The following is a 16,340-nucleotide window of genomic DNA, read 5'->3' as shown; positions in this document are numbered from 1 at the left end:
AGAAAATTCTTCACACAATTTTTCATTAGTAGCACCAAAAATAATATCATCAACATATACTTGTACAATAAGTAAATCATGTTTATCAATTTTTCTAAAAAGTGTAGTGTCAATTTTGCCTCTAGAAAAACCATTTTTAAGTAAGAATGTACTTAATCTCTCATACCAAGCTCTTGGAGCTTGTTTGAGTCCATAGAGAGCTTTGGTCAATTTGAAAACATGATTAGGTTTATGTTGATCAATGAACCCAGGGGGTTGATGTACATAAACTTCTTCATTCAAAAAACCATTTAAGAAGGCACTCTTTACATCCATTTGAAAGAGATTAAAACATTTATGTGATGCATATGCAAGTAAAATTCTAATAGCTTCTAATCTTGCTACTGGAGCAAAAGTCTCATCATAATCAATACCTTCTTGTTGATTGTAGCCTTGAACTACAAGTCTTGCTTTATTTCTTATTACCTTACCATTTTCATCAAGCTTGTTTCTGAAAACCCATCTTGTTCCTATGATTGAGTGATTTTGTGGAGGTGGTACAAGATTCCAAACTTCATTCTTTTCAAATTGCAGAAGCTCTTCTTTCATGGCTTCAATCCAAGATTCATCAATAATTGCTTCGTTAATTGATTTTGGCTCTATTTGAGAGATCATTGCCAGATCATTCTCATTGTTCTGTAGAGCTCTTCTAGTTCTTACACCATCCTCAGTATTTCCTATAATTTGTTCTGGTGGATGATAACCAACAGTTCTCCATGTCTTTGGTGGTTGTTGAGGTGTAGATTCTTGACATTGATCTCTATTTTGTTCATTTCTTACTTCTTCTTCTTCTTCTTTATCATCAAAAGTTTTGGTATATGACAGATCTTCATATTCATCAAACTTAACATGCATGCTTTCTTCAAGAGCTTGTGTTCTCAGATTATATATTCTATAAGCCTTTGAGGTAAGAGAGTAACCTAAGAATATTCCTTTATCTGATTTTGAGTCAAACTTCCCTAAATTGTCCTTGATATTCAAAATATAACAATAACATCCAAAAATATGAAAGTAAGAAATATTTGGCTTAATTCCTTTCCAAAGTTCATAGGGTGTTTTATTCAAGATTTTTCTAATGGTAACTCTGTTTAAGATATAGCAAGAAGTATTGATGGCTTCAGCCCAAAAATATTTTTCAACATTTGATTCATTTATCATTGTTCTTGCCATTTCTTGTAAAGTTCTATTTTTCCTTTCAACAACTCCATTTTGCTGAGGAGTTCTTGGACAAGAAAAATTATGAGATATCCCATTATTGTTGAAGAATGATTCAAATTGAGAGTTTTCAAATTCTCCACCATGATCACTTCTTATAGAGACAATATTGGTGCCTTTCTCATTTTGAACTTTTAAACAGAAGGTTTTGAAAGCTTCAAAAGATTCATCTTTGTGTTTTAAAAATAGTACCCAAGTGAACCTTGAAAAATCATCAACTATGACAAAACCATAGTTTTTGCCACCAAGACTAGTAGTTTTGACAAGTCCAAATAAGTCTATGTGAAGTAGTTCAAGAGGTCTTTTTGATGAGACAAAATCTTTTGGTTTGAAACTACTTTTAACTTGTTTTCCTTTTGCACAAGATTCACATACTTTATCTAGATCAAAACTAATGTCAGGCAATCCTCTAACTAGATCAAGTTTAGAAAGTTTTGACATAGTTTTCATACTTACATGTCCAGCCCTTTTATGCCAAATCCATTTGTCTTTCTCAAGAGAAACAAAACAAGATTCAGCAGGTAGTTCATCTAAGTAGATAACATATACATTTTTTATCCTTGATCCATAGAAAAGGATTTTGTCAGATTGCTTTATTTCACATGTATGAGTTCTAAAGATAACTTCAAGATCATTGTCACATAATTGACTAATGCTAATAAGGTTATGCTTAAGTCCTTCTACATAGTGAACATTTTCAATCTTTGCAGAATTAAACTTACCAATAGTACCTTTACCTTTTATGCTAGCTTTTTCATTGTTTCCAAAAGTAACCATTCCTCCTTCCTTCTCATCAAATGAAAGAAAATTTTGTTTATCTCCGGTCATATGTCTTGAGCAACCACTGTCCAAGTACCATGGCTTTCTCTTCATTGCTAGATGACATTCCTGCATTTGATTTTAATAAGTTTTTAGGTACCCATATCTTTTTGGGTCCTGGAATGTTAGTATTCTTATAAGTTGCCTTCTTATAAGATGATCTTTTATAAGTAGGTCTTGAATAATAATTTTTATTCAGATTATTCTGAGAATGTTCTGATTTCTGAAGATTTTTCTTTTTAAAACAAAATGGTTCAAGATGTCCATCTTTGTGACAGAAAGTACATTTATATTTTTGAAATTTCTTTTCTTTGTGAGGAACAAAAACATTTTCAACCAATTTTTTATTTTGGAAAGGTTTATATCCTAAACCATTTTTACTGTATGATTTCACTTGTGATCCCAAAATATTTTCAAAGGTTTCTGTAGTACTAACAAATTTAGTTAAATCTTTTTCAAGTTTGGACACTTTTTGTTTTAAAATGATATTCTCTTTTTGAATTATAGAACATTCTTGTAATTTCTGATTGTTTCTAATTTCTTCAATTTGGTTAGAAAGACCTTTGTGTGCAAGTTGCATATTTTTGATAATGTCTTTCATTATTTCATTGTCAGATTTATACTCATCTCTTTCTTTAGTTAACTTAGTAATTTCATCTCTAAGTTGACCATTTTTAGAATTTAAGATTTGAGAGTCGTATAAAAGATTATCAAAAAGATGTTCAGTTTTTTGACAAGATGAACAAGGATCTAGAGTTACCTCTTCAATGTTTGCATTTGTCATGAGACATACATTTGCTTCTTGCTCTTCTTCTGTTTCTTGTAGTTCATCTAGCTCATCCCAAGTAGCCATCATGGATTTCTTGTAGGGAGAGTTCTTTTGTTTGGGACATTCATTCTTGTAATGTCCAAATTGGTTACATCCATAACATTGTATTTTGCTAATATCTACTTCTGGTTTAGATCCATTTCTTCTTGTTGGAAAGTTCCTTTTGATTTGATTTCTTCTCATCATTAGTTTTTGTATTCTTCTGGATAGGAATGCTAACTCTTCTTCATCATCTTCTTGAAGAAAGTTGTTGTCCTCTTCTATTGCTTCTTTGTTCTTAGAACGTTCTCTGGTCTGTGATTCTAGTGCAATCATTTTGCTTTTCACAGGTTTGTCCTCTTGAAAAATTGATTCATGAGCTTTTAAAGATCCAATTAGATCTTCTAATTTAACTTCAGTGAGATCCTTTGACTCTGTGATTGCTGTTACTATGTGTCTCCAACTTTTTGGTAAGCATCTAAGTATTTTTCTTACCCTTTCATGTATAGAAAATTTCTTTCCTAAAGAGTTGAGTTCATTTATGATAATTGTGAATCTTCCATACATTTGATCAATTGATTCATCCTCCTTCATTTCAAATAGTTCAAACTTTCTAACACCAATGTCAATTCTTGTTTCCTTGACACGACTTGTTCCTTCATGGTGAGTTTGAAGTGTTGTCCACATTTCTTTGGCCGTTTTGCATTCCATGATTCTGTCATATTCTTCCCTGCACAAAGCACTTTTTATAAATAATTGAGCTTTAGTGTTTAGTAATACCCTATCAGCTTCTTGAGTAGTCATTTCATCTTTCGTCTTTGGAGTAGTGGAGTCTTTTACAAGAGGTACATAGTCACCATCTTCAATAACTGTCCACATGTGAGTATCTTGTGATCTAAGAAACAGTTCCATCTTGTCTTTCCAATAGTAGTAATCATCTCCTTCAAATAATGGTGGTCTATTTGAAGATCCTCCTTCTGATATAAACTTTGCGCCTTTAGCCATTACTTCCTTCCTGAATCTTTTCCTCTAGCACTTGTTAGATGCTCAACCTTAGAGGCAGAGCTCTGATACCAATTGAAGTAGCAAAGTTTTTTCACAAGAAAGGGGGGGGTTTGAATTGTGAACCTTTTAAAAATTATCCTTTTAAAAATACATAACCAAAACACACGTTAGAATGATCTTAGAATAAATAACATATAAAGGTAATGATTTGGAGAACGTTCTCAAATCAATCTCAGAACTGCAAACAGATAATTAATGAGTGATTTGTGTGTTCTTGTGTTTGCTTAAATAAATAAAAGAGTGAGGGAAAGAAAAGACACAACAAATTTATCCTGGTTCACCCCTTAATAGTATGGGCTACTCCAGTCCCCACGCTCCTGTGAGATTGTCCACTAAGAGATACTAACGATCTCAAAATACACTTCTTCCTTGATCTAATCCTAGATCAAAATCTTCCAAGCTTCACTCGCTTGATCTACCTAAGTCTTCCTAGACTTTATGAGGTGTCACTCAATCAATAGTTACGTATTGAGTTGAGCCAATCTTTTATAAGTTGATAATGGTTTGGATCTAAAGCTTTCTCACTCAAACTAAGTTTGAATAGCAAGTTACAATGAATCTCTCAAAGTTCACTCAAAGGTATACTGATCCTAGTATGATATTACAATATTTGGAGTGAAAGAGATTCTCAAAGAAGAGCTTGAAAGACTTGTATCACAAAGACAAGTAGATGTGTTGTTGTAGCTTAAACTCTTGCTCTTCAATGTTGCCAAAGCCTTTCTTTTATAGTTGAACCTTGAGTCTTCAGTTCCTTGGTCCCAAAGGAAGTTTTGCAACGGCTAGTTGCTTCAAAAAGGACAGCTCATGCTGAGTTGTTGAAGAAATAAACACAGACTGTTCATTCTCAGAACGTTCTCTCTGCAGTTCTTCAACTTTTCAAATGAAAGGCCAGCAAAGACAGCTTGCAATGGGCTGTGGATAGTTGTTATTTCCTTTCTCACCAAGTATATCCGTTAGAGCCTAATTTAGCACGTTTTGGCCAGCTGTAGGTGAGCTTGCAACTTCAAAAGCAAAGGACAGTCATTCTCAGCATCATTCTCAGAATGTTCTTCAGTCTGGGCGAAGTTTGCACTTGATCTTCAAAGGGAATATGATGCAAGATTAATACCAGCTGTAATGTGGAGAGGATGCAGCTGTAGTATCCTTGTAGAACTATTCATTCGTCCTTTCCAAGTACATTCTCTCTTTAAACAAATGTGATATCTTTGGAGAATGTTCATTTAAAATTCCTTATGCAAGTACATGCCAACTATCAATTGAACTCTTGTTGTCCCTTTCTTATTGGTCTATGAAACAATGATCTCAGCATACTTGAGACATTTAATCAGATCTTCCCTTGAGAATTTATCATGCTTGCACATGCTTGTTCCTTAACTATGGCCAAAGAGGAAAGTCACTTTCTCCAAAAATATTTCTTGCCTTAATTGATCATGAACTGTTGTGATCTTGTGAGTTAAAACCAAGATAAAAGTGCTTCTTTGTCTTGTACATAGTTGACTTAATGAAATAAGTCCTTTTGCATTTAATCTTGTTCATGAGAGTGTTGCGTTCAGACGAGAGATCATTCTCAGACTGATCCTGAAGCTTTTCTTTTTGCCAAAGCACAATGAATATCATTGATGTTTAAAAGCTTATTTGTTCCTGGCTAATTAAAACACTCAAGAGCACTTGTTAGATAACAATGAGATCAGAATTACATCTAAAATATAATTAAGATGTTTGTTATCTTTAAAACATCAAATTAGGATTTTGCCTCAACAGGAACAAATTAGAAATTATCTAAATATATATGTTCTTTAAAGTGAGTCCATGTAAGTTGCAGTACTTTTGTCTGATCTACGCGACAATTTTTTTAAAGAACCAAATTAAATTAAAAAAACAATTATGAATTTTAGAGGCAAGAACATTTACAATAATGTGTCACTAATAAAAGAAAAAGTTCGAATCCGACCAAAATGTCTAGCTTAATAAATTCGATATTTTTGTCAATTTAATCCTAGTTTATGGAAGTTAATTCTCCCTTCATGATAAAATATAAACAAAACTTACTTTCAGGGCCAACTCCGAGATTTTGGAGGTCCAGGACTAATAATAAAAATGGACCCCTAATAAAAAATGTAATTTTTTTTTAAAGAGAAATTTAAACCCCCCCTCAATTATAACCATTGGCCATTGCACATATATTGTCCCAACACTGAACAAATTGATAATTGTCGCACCAATCTTTGACTTCTGTTTGCTTTCAAGGTGTTTAATAGTATTACTTTAGCTTTTGCTGTCTTTAGTATTTATCCAAATGCAAATATGGAGGAGCCAGCATATTGAACACAAGACCAAAAACTTACTCCAAACTAAAATTAAAGTGGTTAATGACTCAATCACTTACTCCTTTAATTTTCAATGTAACACAATAAATTGACAATGCAATACACAGAAGGAAAAAAGGGTATCACATGCCAATGCCTTGAAAATTGAGGCTATACATTACTTGCAGTAGTTAAATTTCAGCTTGTTGTAAGATGGTGTCCCAGGTGACTATTTGGGTGAATGGGCTACATCACTTTCATTTCATGGTTTGATTTTGAAATTCTCATGATCAACCAAAACCAGAATGAATGACAATGTTTATAGTTAACTTTGAAATAGATCACAAAAGAATGTTTAATTAATGTGATAATGGATCTTACACGAATTAATTAGTAAACTTAATTAGCGACATAATTATGTGTGTGTGTGTTTTGTAAGAAGTAATTTTGTTCTTGAAAAGGACGACTTTGGTGATAAAAAAAACCCAAAATAGATCCTAATATTTTTTTGGTTACAAAAAAAAAGGAGAAATAGATCCTAATATAAAGCCAAAATAGCACCCTCAAAATGAAAAAAGAAATTGTGTCGAATTCTCGAGTTTATAGTTTTGAACTGAAAACGAATTGAATCTAACAAACTGAATCCAACTATTTGTGAACATTAAACGAATCGAATTCGAGTTGAAAAAAAGATTGTGTCGAACTCAAACCGAATTTGAAGCTGAATCAATTCTTATCGAGTTGAGCTTACACAAATTTGACTCAACTCGGCTTATTTTTAGCCCTATTGGTAATGCATCTCTAATATAATTAACGTGGTTGTTTATAGAGTATAAAAAATTTAAATATTCGTTATTGTCATATAAACCATTTGTGAGGTGTTTTGTTGGGTCGGAATGACAGATTAACTTTGACTCATTACATGTTCAAATAATGATATACAAATTCACATGGTTAGTGAGGACATCTCTAACGAGAGAACTTGAATCTTTATTTATTCTTAATTATGTTGTTTAGTTTGTTCTTATATTGTAGTGCACTTAAGTAGTAAGGTAAAGTATAAATTGCTTATTGTGTTACTATCATTCGAGTAAAATTGTATAAATTGCTTAAAGTTTTTGTGACAATTTATCCACAAACAATCTTGATAAGCTCTCTCCAACGTAGATGGCTTAAGTAACTAATAATCTTTAGATTCAAACATTAAAATAGCTTTTTTCCGCATGTTTTATCAACAATGACAATGACTAGGATATTTATCCACTTTAGAGAGGATAAATCACATTGGATTAAATTTGATTTGGTGATTTTAAAAAAATTCAACAGAACATTTTTAATTATATTTGTGGATCCAATTGAAGATAATTTCATAAGATATTGAATATTTTGTACATAAAAAGTTGATTGGACACAAGATATTTGCATGCTCTCTTCGAGGCTTTGTTGGGGATAAGGGGACTAGGGCTAGCTTAGGATTGTTATTGGTTTGACATTTACTTGTGTGGTCTATATATTAATTAGTAATGTTCAAAATGATTTTATTTTCTACAGAAAGAAATTAATTAATTTTTGAGCAACTCATGAATTTAGTAAAATTCTCCTCGTTGAATTGATTTTTGGATAAGACCTTAATTTGGCTTTCCAGGTTACATCTATTTGTAGAGCCTTCTTCAATTTTTCTATCTAGGATTGTGGGGAGGTTATGTCTGGATTATAATGAGATCCCTATTGGTATCGGTCTCTTTATGTCTGGTTATTTTTTCTCTCTCGGTCTTGAGTACTAGCTTCTTGCATAATTGCCCTTTCCAATTCATATATTATATATTTTTGTGTGATTTTTAAATCATACTTCGATTATGTTCTACTCAATGTAATTCTACTTTTATTTTATTTTTTTACTATTGAATTTGAAACACATCCTTCATTCTAGAAAAATTAATTAAGTCCCTATACTTGGCTTCATATATTAGTAGATTTTTGTATTAAGTTAGTCGTTTAGTTCACCACGCTTTTGGCCTAACATCTGTTCTAATATATTACTACTGTATTATATTTTTAATTATTGATTGATTAATTTGGTGCATCCTAATCGTATATTTTTTTTAAACCACGCTTTAAGCTACTTGACGGGGCTTTTCTGCAAGTGCACAGAATCGCTGATAAGTAATAAAGTGATAAGTAAAACTTTTTGATCAAAATATTATTATTAACAAATAATTATTAAACAAGATTAAAATAAAATGATGAGATTAAACCAAATTAAACAAGATTCAGAACAAAATGAGTTGATTAAGAAGATGATGAAGAAAATTTGTAGCAATAATGAACCTGGACAGGCTTGCATTGCACTACTTGATATGGAATTGGAAAGTAATTGACAAAGATAATATTGACACTATCCCCAACACATTCCCAAATAATGAAAATTTGAAATCACTCTCCATAACATAACTCTTGAATTCAGTCCAAACCATGTCATGATGATGAAAATCTTTGGAAACTCAAAACCCCCATTTCAGAAACCATGTGCCTTGGAATCTTTGTACTACTTCGACGGTTTGGAGAGAATGTGTGAAGGAGAAATACTTATAATTCATATTTATCCTTTTTGATATATAATGGTAAAATTTTTTGATCAAAATATTATTATTAACAAATACTCCCTCCGTCCCAAATTATAAGGGAAAAAAACCCATTTTTTTGTCCCAAATTATAAGAGAAAAAATCATTTTCAAAAATATTTTTTCCTTATTTTCATAAAATTAAATGCAAATTGCATTTAATTTCTTCTCTCTCTCATTTTCTCAATAAACAACAACCAATAAAAATTGTTTTTACATATTCCTATGCAACTTATTCCAAGGAAAACCCACAAAAACATACTTCAAATTCTCATATTTTACTTTTTCTTAATAAGTGTGATTTTTTTATTTTCCCTTATAATTTGGGACGGAGGGAGTAATTATTAAACAAGATTAAAATAAAATGATGAGATTAAACCAAATTAAACAAGATTCAGAACAAAATGAGTTGATTAAGAAGATGATGAAGAAAATTTGTAGCAATAATGAACCTGGACAGGCTTGCATTGCACTACTTGATATGGAATTGGAAAGTAATTGACAAAGATAATATTGACACTATCCCCAACACATTCCCAAATAATGAAAATTTGAAATCACTCTCCATAACATAACTCTTGAATTCAGTCCAAACCATGTCATGATGATGAAAATCTTTGGAAACTCAAAACCCCCATTTCAGAAACCATGTGCCTTGGAATCTTTGTACTACTTCAACGGTTTGGAGAGAATGTGTGAAGGAGAAATACTTATAATTCATATTTATCCTTTTTGATATATAATGGTAAAACTTTTTGATCAAAATATTATTATTAACAAATAATTATTAAACAAGATTAAAATAAAATGATGAGATTAAACCAAATTAAACAAGATTCAGAACAAAATGAGTTGATTAAGAAGATGATGAAGAAAATTTGTAGCAATAATGAACCTGGACAGGCTTGCATTGCACTACTTGATATGGAATTGGAAAGTAATTGACAAAGATAATATTGACACTATCCCCAACACATTCCCAAATAATGAAAATTTGAAATCACTCTCCATAACATAACTCTTGAATTCAGTCCAAACCATGTCATGATGATGAAAATCTTTGGAAACTCAAAACCCCCATTTCAGAAACCATGTGCCTTGGAATCTTTGTACTACTTCGACGGTTTGGAGAGAATGTGTGAAGGAGAAATACTTATAATTCATATTTATCCTTTTTGATATATAATGGTAAAACTTTTTGATCAAAATATTATTATTAACAAATAATTATTAAACAAGATTAAAATAAAATGATGAGATTAAACCAAATTAAACAAGATTCAGAACAAAATGAGTTGATTAAGAAGATGATGAAGAAAATTTGTAGCAATAATGAACCTGGACAGGCTTGCATTGCACTACTTGATATGGAATTGGAAAGTAATTGACAAAGATAATATTGACACTATCCCCAACACATTCCCAAATAATGAAAATTTGAAATCACTCTCCATAACATAACTCTTGAATTCAGTCCAAACCATGTCATGATGATGAAAATCTTTGGAAACTCAAAACCCCCATTTCAGAAACCACGTGCCTTGGAATCTTTGTACTACTTCAACGGTTTGGAGAGAATGTGTGAAGGAGAAATACTTATAATTCATATTTATCCTTTTTGATATATAATGGTAAAACTTTTTGATCAAAATATTATTATTAACAAATAATTATTAAACAAGATTAAAATAAAATGATGAGATTAAACCAAATTAAACAAGATTCAGAACAAAATGAGTTGATTAAGAAGATGATGAAGAAAATTTGTAGCAATAATGAACCTGGACAGGCTTGCATTGCACTACTTGATATGGAATTGGAAAGTAATTGACAAAGATAATATTGACACTATCCCCAACACATTCCCAAATAATGAAAATTTGAAATCACTCTCCATAACATAACTCTTGAATTCAGTCCAAACCATGTCATGATGATGAAAATCTTTGGAAACTCAAAACCCCCATTTCAGAAACCATGTGCCTTGGAATCTTTGTACTACTTCGACGGTTTGGAGAGAATGTGTGAAGGAGAAATACTTATAATTCATATTTATCCTTTTTGATATATAATGGTAAAACTTTTTGATCAAAATATTATTATTAACAAATAATTATTAAACAAGATTAAAATAAAATGATGAGATTAAACCAAATTAAACAAGATTCAGAACAAAATGAGTTGATTAAGAAGATGATGAAGAAAATTTGTAGCAATAATGAACCTGGACAGGCTTGCATTGCACTACTTGATATGGAATTGGAAAGTAATTGACAAAGATAATATTGACACTATCCCCAACACATTCCCAAATAATGAAAATTTGAAATCACTCTCCATAACATAACTCTTGAATTCAGTCCAAACCATGTCATGATGATGAAAATCTTTGGAAACTCAAAACCCCCATTTCAGAAACCATGTGCCTTGGAATCTTTGTACTACTTCGACGGTTTGGAGAGAATGTGTGAAGGAGAAATACTTATAATTCATATTTATCCTTTTTGATATATAATGGTAAAACTTTTTGATCAAAATATTATTATTAACAAATAATTATTAAACAAGATTAAAATAAAATGATGAGATTAAACCAAATTAAACAAGATTCAGAACAAAATGAGTTGATTAAGAAGATGATGAAGAAAATTTGTAGCAATAATGAACCTGGACAGGCTTGCATTGCACTACTTGATATGGAATTGGAAAGTAATTGACAAAGATAATATTGACACTATCCCCAACACATTCCCAAATAATGAAAATTTGAAATCACTCTCCATAACATAACTCTTGAATTCAGTCCAAACCATGTCATGATGATGAAAATCTTTGGAAACTCAAAACCCCCATTTCAGAAACCACGTGCCTTGGAATCTTTGTACTACTTCAACGGTTTGGAGAGAATGTGTGAAGGAGAAATACTTATAATTCATATTTATCCTTTTTGATATATAATGGTAAAACTTTTTGATCAAAATATTATTATTAACAAATAATTATTAAACAAGATTAAAATAAAATGATGAGATTAAACCAAATTAAACAAGATTCAGAACAAAATGAGTTGATTAAGAAGATGATGAAGAAAATTTGTAGCAATAATGAACCTGGACAAGCTTGCATTGCACTACTTGATATGGAATTGGAAAGTAATTGACAAAGATAATATTGACACTATCCCCAACACATTCCCAAATAATGAAAATTTGAAATCACTCTCCATAACATAACTCTTGAATTCAATCCAAACCATGTCATGATGATGAAAATCTTTGGAAACTCAAAACCCCCATTTCAGAAACCATGTGCCTTGGAATCTTTGTACTACTTCGACGGTTTGGAGAGAATGTGTGAAGGAGAAATACTTATAATTCATATTTATCCTTTTTGATATATAATGGTAAAATTTTTTGATCAAAATATTATTATTAACAAATAATTATTAAACAAGATTAAAATAAAATGATGAGATTAAACCAAATTAAACAAGATTCAGAACAAAATGAGTTGATTAAGAAGATGATGAAGAAAATTTGTAGCAATAATGAACCTGGACAGGCTTGCATTGCACTACTTGATATGGAATTGGAAAGTAATTGACAAAGATAATATTGACACTATCCCCAACACATTCCCAAATAATGAAAATTTGAAATCACTCTCCATAACATAACTCTTGAATTCAGTCCAAACCATGTCATGATGATGAAAATCTTTGGAAACTCAAAACCCCCATTTCAGAAACCATGTGCCTTGGAATCTTTGTACTACTTCAACGGTTTGGAGAGAATGTGTGAAGGAGAAATACTTATAATTCATATTTATCCTTTTTGATATATAATGGTAAAACTTTTTGATCAAAATATTATTATTAACAAATAATTATTAAACAAGATTAAAATAAAATGATGAGATTAAACCAAATTAAACAAGATTCAGAACAAAATGAGTTGATTAAGAAGATGATGAAGAAAATTTGTAGCAATAATGAACCTGGACAGGCTTGCATTGCACTACTTGATATGGAATTGGAAAGTAATTGACAAAGATAATATTGACACTATCCCCAACACATTCCCAAATAATGAAAATTTGAAATCACTCTCCATAACATAACTCTTGAATTCAGTCCAAACCTTGTCATGATGATGAAAATCTTTGGAAACTCAAAACCCCCATTTCAGAAACCATGTGCCTTGGAATCTTTGTACTACTTCGACGGTTTGGAGAGAATGTGTGAAGGAGAAATACTTATAATTCATATTTATCCTTTTTGATATATAATGGTAAAACTTTTTGATCAAAATATTATTATTAACAAATAATTATTAAACAAGATTAAAATAAAATGATGAGATTAAACCAAATTAAACAAGATTCAGAACAAAATGAGTTGATTAAGAAGATGATGAAGAAAATTTGTAGCAATAATGAACCTGGACAGGCTTGCATTGCACTACTTGATATGGAATTGGAAAGTAATTGACAAAGATAATATTGACACTATCCCCAACACATTCCCAAATAATGAAAATTTGAAATCACTCTCCATAACATAACTCTTGAATTCAGTCCAAACCATGTCATGATGATGAAAATCTTTGGAAACTCAAAACCCCCATTTCAGAAACCACGTGCCTTGGAATCTTTGTACTACTTCAACGGTTTGGAGAGAATGTGTGAAGGAGAAATACTTATAATTCATATTTATCCTTTTTGATATATAATGGTAAAACTTTTTGATCAAAATATTATTATTAACAAATAATTATTAAACAAGATTAAAATAAAATGATGAGATTAAACCAAATTAAACAAGATTCAGAACAAAATGAGTTGATTAAGAAGATGATGAAGAAAATTTGTAGCAATAATGAACCTGGACAGGCTTGCATTGCACTACTTGATATGGAATTGGAAAGTAATTGACAAAGATAATATTGACACTATCCCCAACACATTCCCAAATAATGAAAATTTGAAATCACTCTCCATAACATAACTCTTGAATTCAGTCCAAACCATGTCATGATGATGAAAATCTTTGGAAACTCAAAACCCCCATTTCAGAAACCATGTGCCTTGGAATCTTTGTACTACTTCGACGGTTTGGAGAGAATGTGTGAAGGAGAAATACTTATAATTCATATTTATCCTTTTTGATATATAATGGTAAAACTTTTTGATCAAAATATTATTATTAACAAATAATTATTAAACAAGATTAAAATAAAATGATGAGATTAAACCAAATTAAACAAGATTCAGAACAAAATGAGTTGATTAAGAAGATGATGAAGAAAATTTGTAGCAATAATGAACCTGGATAGGCTTGCATTGCACTACTTGATATGGAATTGGAAAGTAATTGACAAAGATAATATTGACACTATCCCAAACACATTCCCAAATAATGAAAATTTGAAATCACTCTCCATAACATAACTCTTGAATTCAGTCCAAACTATGTCATGATGATGAAAATCTTTGGAAACTCAAAACCCCCATTTCAGAAACCATGTGCCTTGGAATCTTTGTACTACTTCAACGGTTTGGAGAGAATGTGTGAAGGAGAAATACTTATAATTCATATTTATCCTTTTTGATATATAATGGTAAAACTTTTTTAATCTCTATTTTTTTCTTCACCATATATGCATGTTAATAAGACGAGCCTTGATTATATTGTACTTTTGTTAAATCCCAACCTATTTTATCCTATATGTTCTAATGTATAAGAAGTTATTTAATTTGTATTTTAGGATGAACTCGATAATTCATATATAATTTCGGAATTTTGGAGTGAGTATTATGAGAAGTGGATGACTTTATTTATTGGCGAGGTTCGGAACAAAACAAGAGAGATTTATGCGAGATGGATCAGCTCAGAATTTAAATCAATTCGTAACAGATTCATCTACACGCGCTAAAAGATAATCAATATAGTTGTATGCACGCTAACAGATATAGTATATCCGATAGAAAAAAACATATTTGAATGGAAATGGATCGAGACGAATTGAAACGGTCAGCACACATCACACTAAGTGCATTACTTAGTTGTTAAGTAACATGCATTAATTAATTAAATTTATTTAATTAACTTTTCTGTAATTATTATTAGGGCCATGTTAAACAGTGCACCCGCTGTACTTGTTAAGCATACGAAAAATAGAAATAAAACATAAAGTTAATGTTGATAAAAACAACTTTTTACACTTTCAATGAATTGAATACACAAGTTTCAAAACAAAATTTCATTTTTATATGCTTAACTAGTGCACCGGGTGCACTATTTAACATTTTCCAAAAAATTAATATATCATCATGGTCCAAGCCCAAACCCAGCCCGATCCGAGCCTAGCTGGTCGGACGGCAAGATCCACCCTTACATTTATAAACACTACTAAGGTGAGTGTTCCCTCCAATGTGAGATTTATTGAAATTTTTCAATTCACACTAACGCTTAATTCTTTTTTTTTTTTTTTTGTCAAGTAGCCTAATGGCTAGAAATTCCATCCATAAGATGGATAAGTGGGATGACCGGGGTTCGAACCCCGGCCCCCTGCATATATAATGCGATGTCCAACCAACTGAGCTAAACTCACGGGACCACTAACGCTTAATTCTATTCATGTGTTTATATTTTTTTCCAACTTCCCTCCATTTTTCTAAAAATCATTTTAAAAACTCATTAATCATTTGATTAACATTTGCTTATATTAACCTCCGGAATAATTAATATTGTCTAACAACGATTTTTTTTTTCTTTTTATAAGATACGAGAAAAACTCCTAAAGTCGTACTCCATTTTATCTTAATAAGAAAAATTAAGTTGGTCATGCTGATGATGTGGGTCATTATTCATATGTGCATTTAGTTGGTCAAAATTATAAGGGTCATTCTTTTACAAAATAGACTAAAATTAAGGGTCAAAATCATAAGTTTTTGAACAGTATGAAACCAAAAATACTATTTACCTTCATTATTTAACTCATTGTAATCACAATGCGATTTTTGTAGGTTAATTAAATCCCACTTATTTACTAGTAAATAACAAGGCTTAATAATTTATGTGTCATGAGGCCAAAATCATTGATTACCACCTATTTGATTAATTGGAATGAGGACATATTTGCTTAAACAAGTTATTTATGTTATGCTTCGTAAGAAACTTTAACACAGCTAGCATGCTCAATAGTTAAGGAAGTAGCTGCAAAGAAATCAGAGAATAGGCACATAACGAGCTTAAGCCAAAAGAGAAAATTCTTATTCATGCAACTTAAGGAAGTGCGTTGGAGCCATGACGAAAGTGGTTCGAGGTTCAAGCGATGTGATTGAAGGGGAAGCTTTAGGGCTAAACGCAGCCTTGGATGTTGTTGAACACTTCGCGGATACACCGATGATCATTGAGATGGACTCGCTCACAATCGTTGAAGTAGTGACGAAACGAAAAATATAATC

This window comes from Trifolium pratense, linkage group LG5 (genome assembly GCF_020283565.1).
Source record: "Trifolium pratense cultivar HEN17-A07 linkage group LG5, ARS_RC_1.1, whole genome shotgun sequence".
In the NCBI taxonomy this organism is placed as follows: Eukaryota; Viridiplantae; Streptophyta; class Magnoliopsida; order Fabales; family Fabaceae; genus Trifolium; species Trifolium pratense.
Note: the sequence above shows the minus strand (reverse complement) of the source record.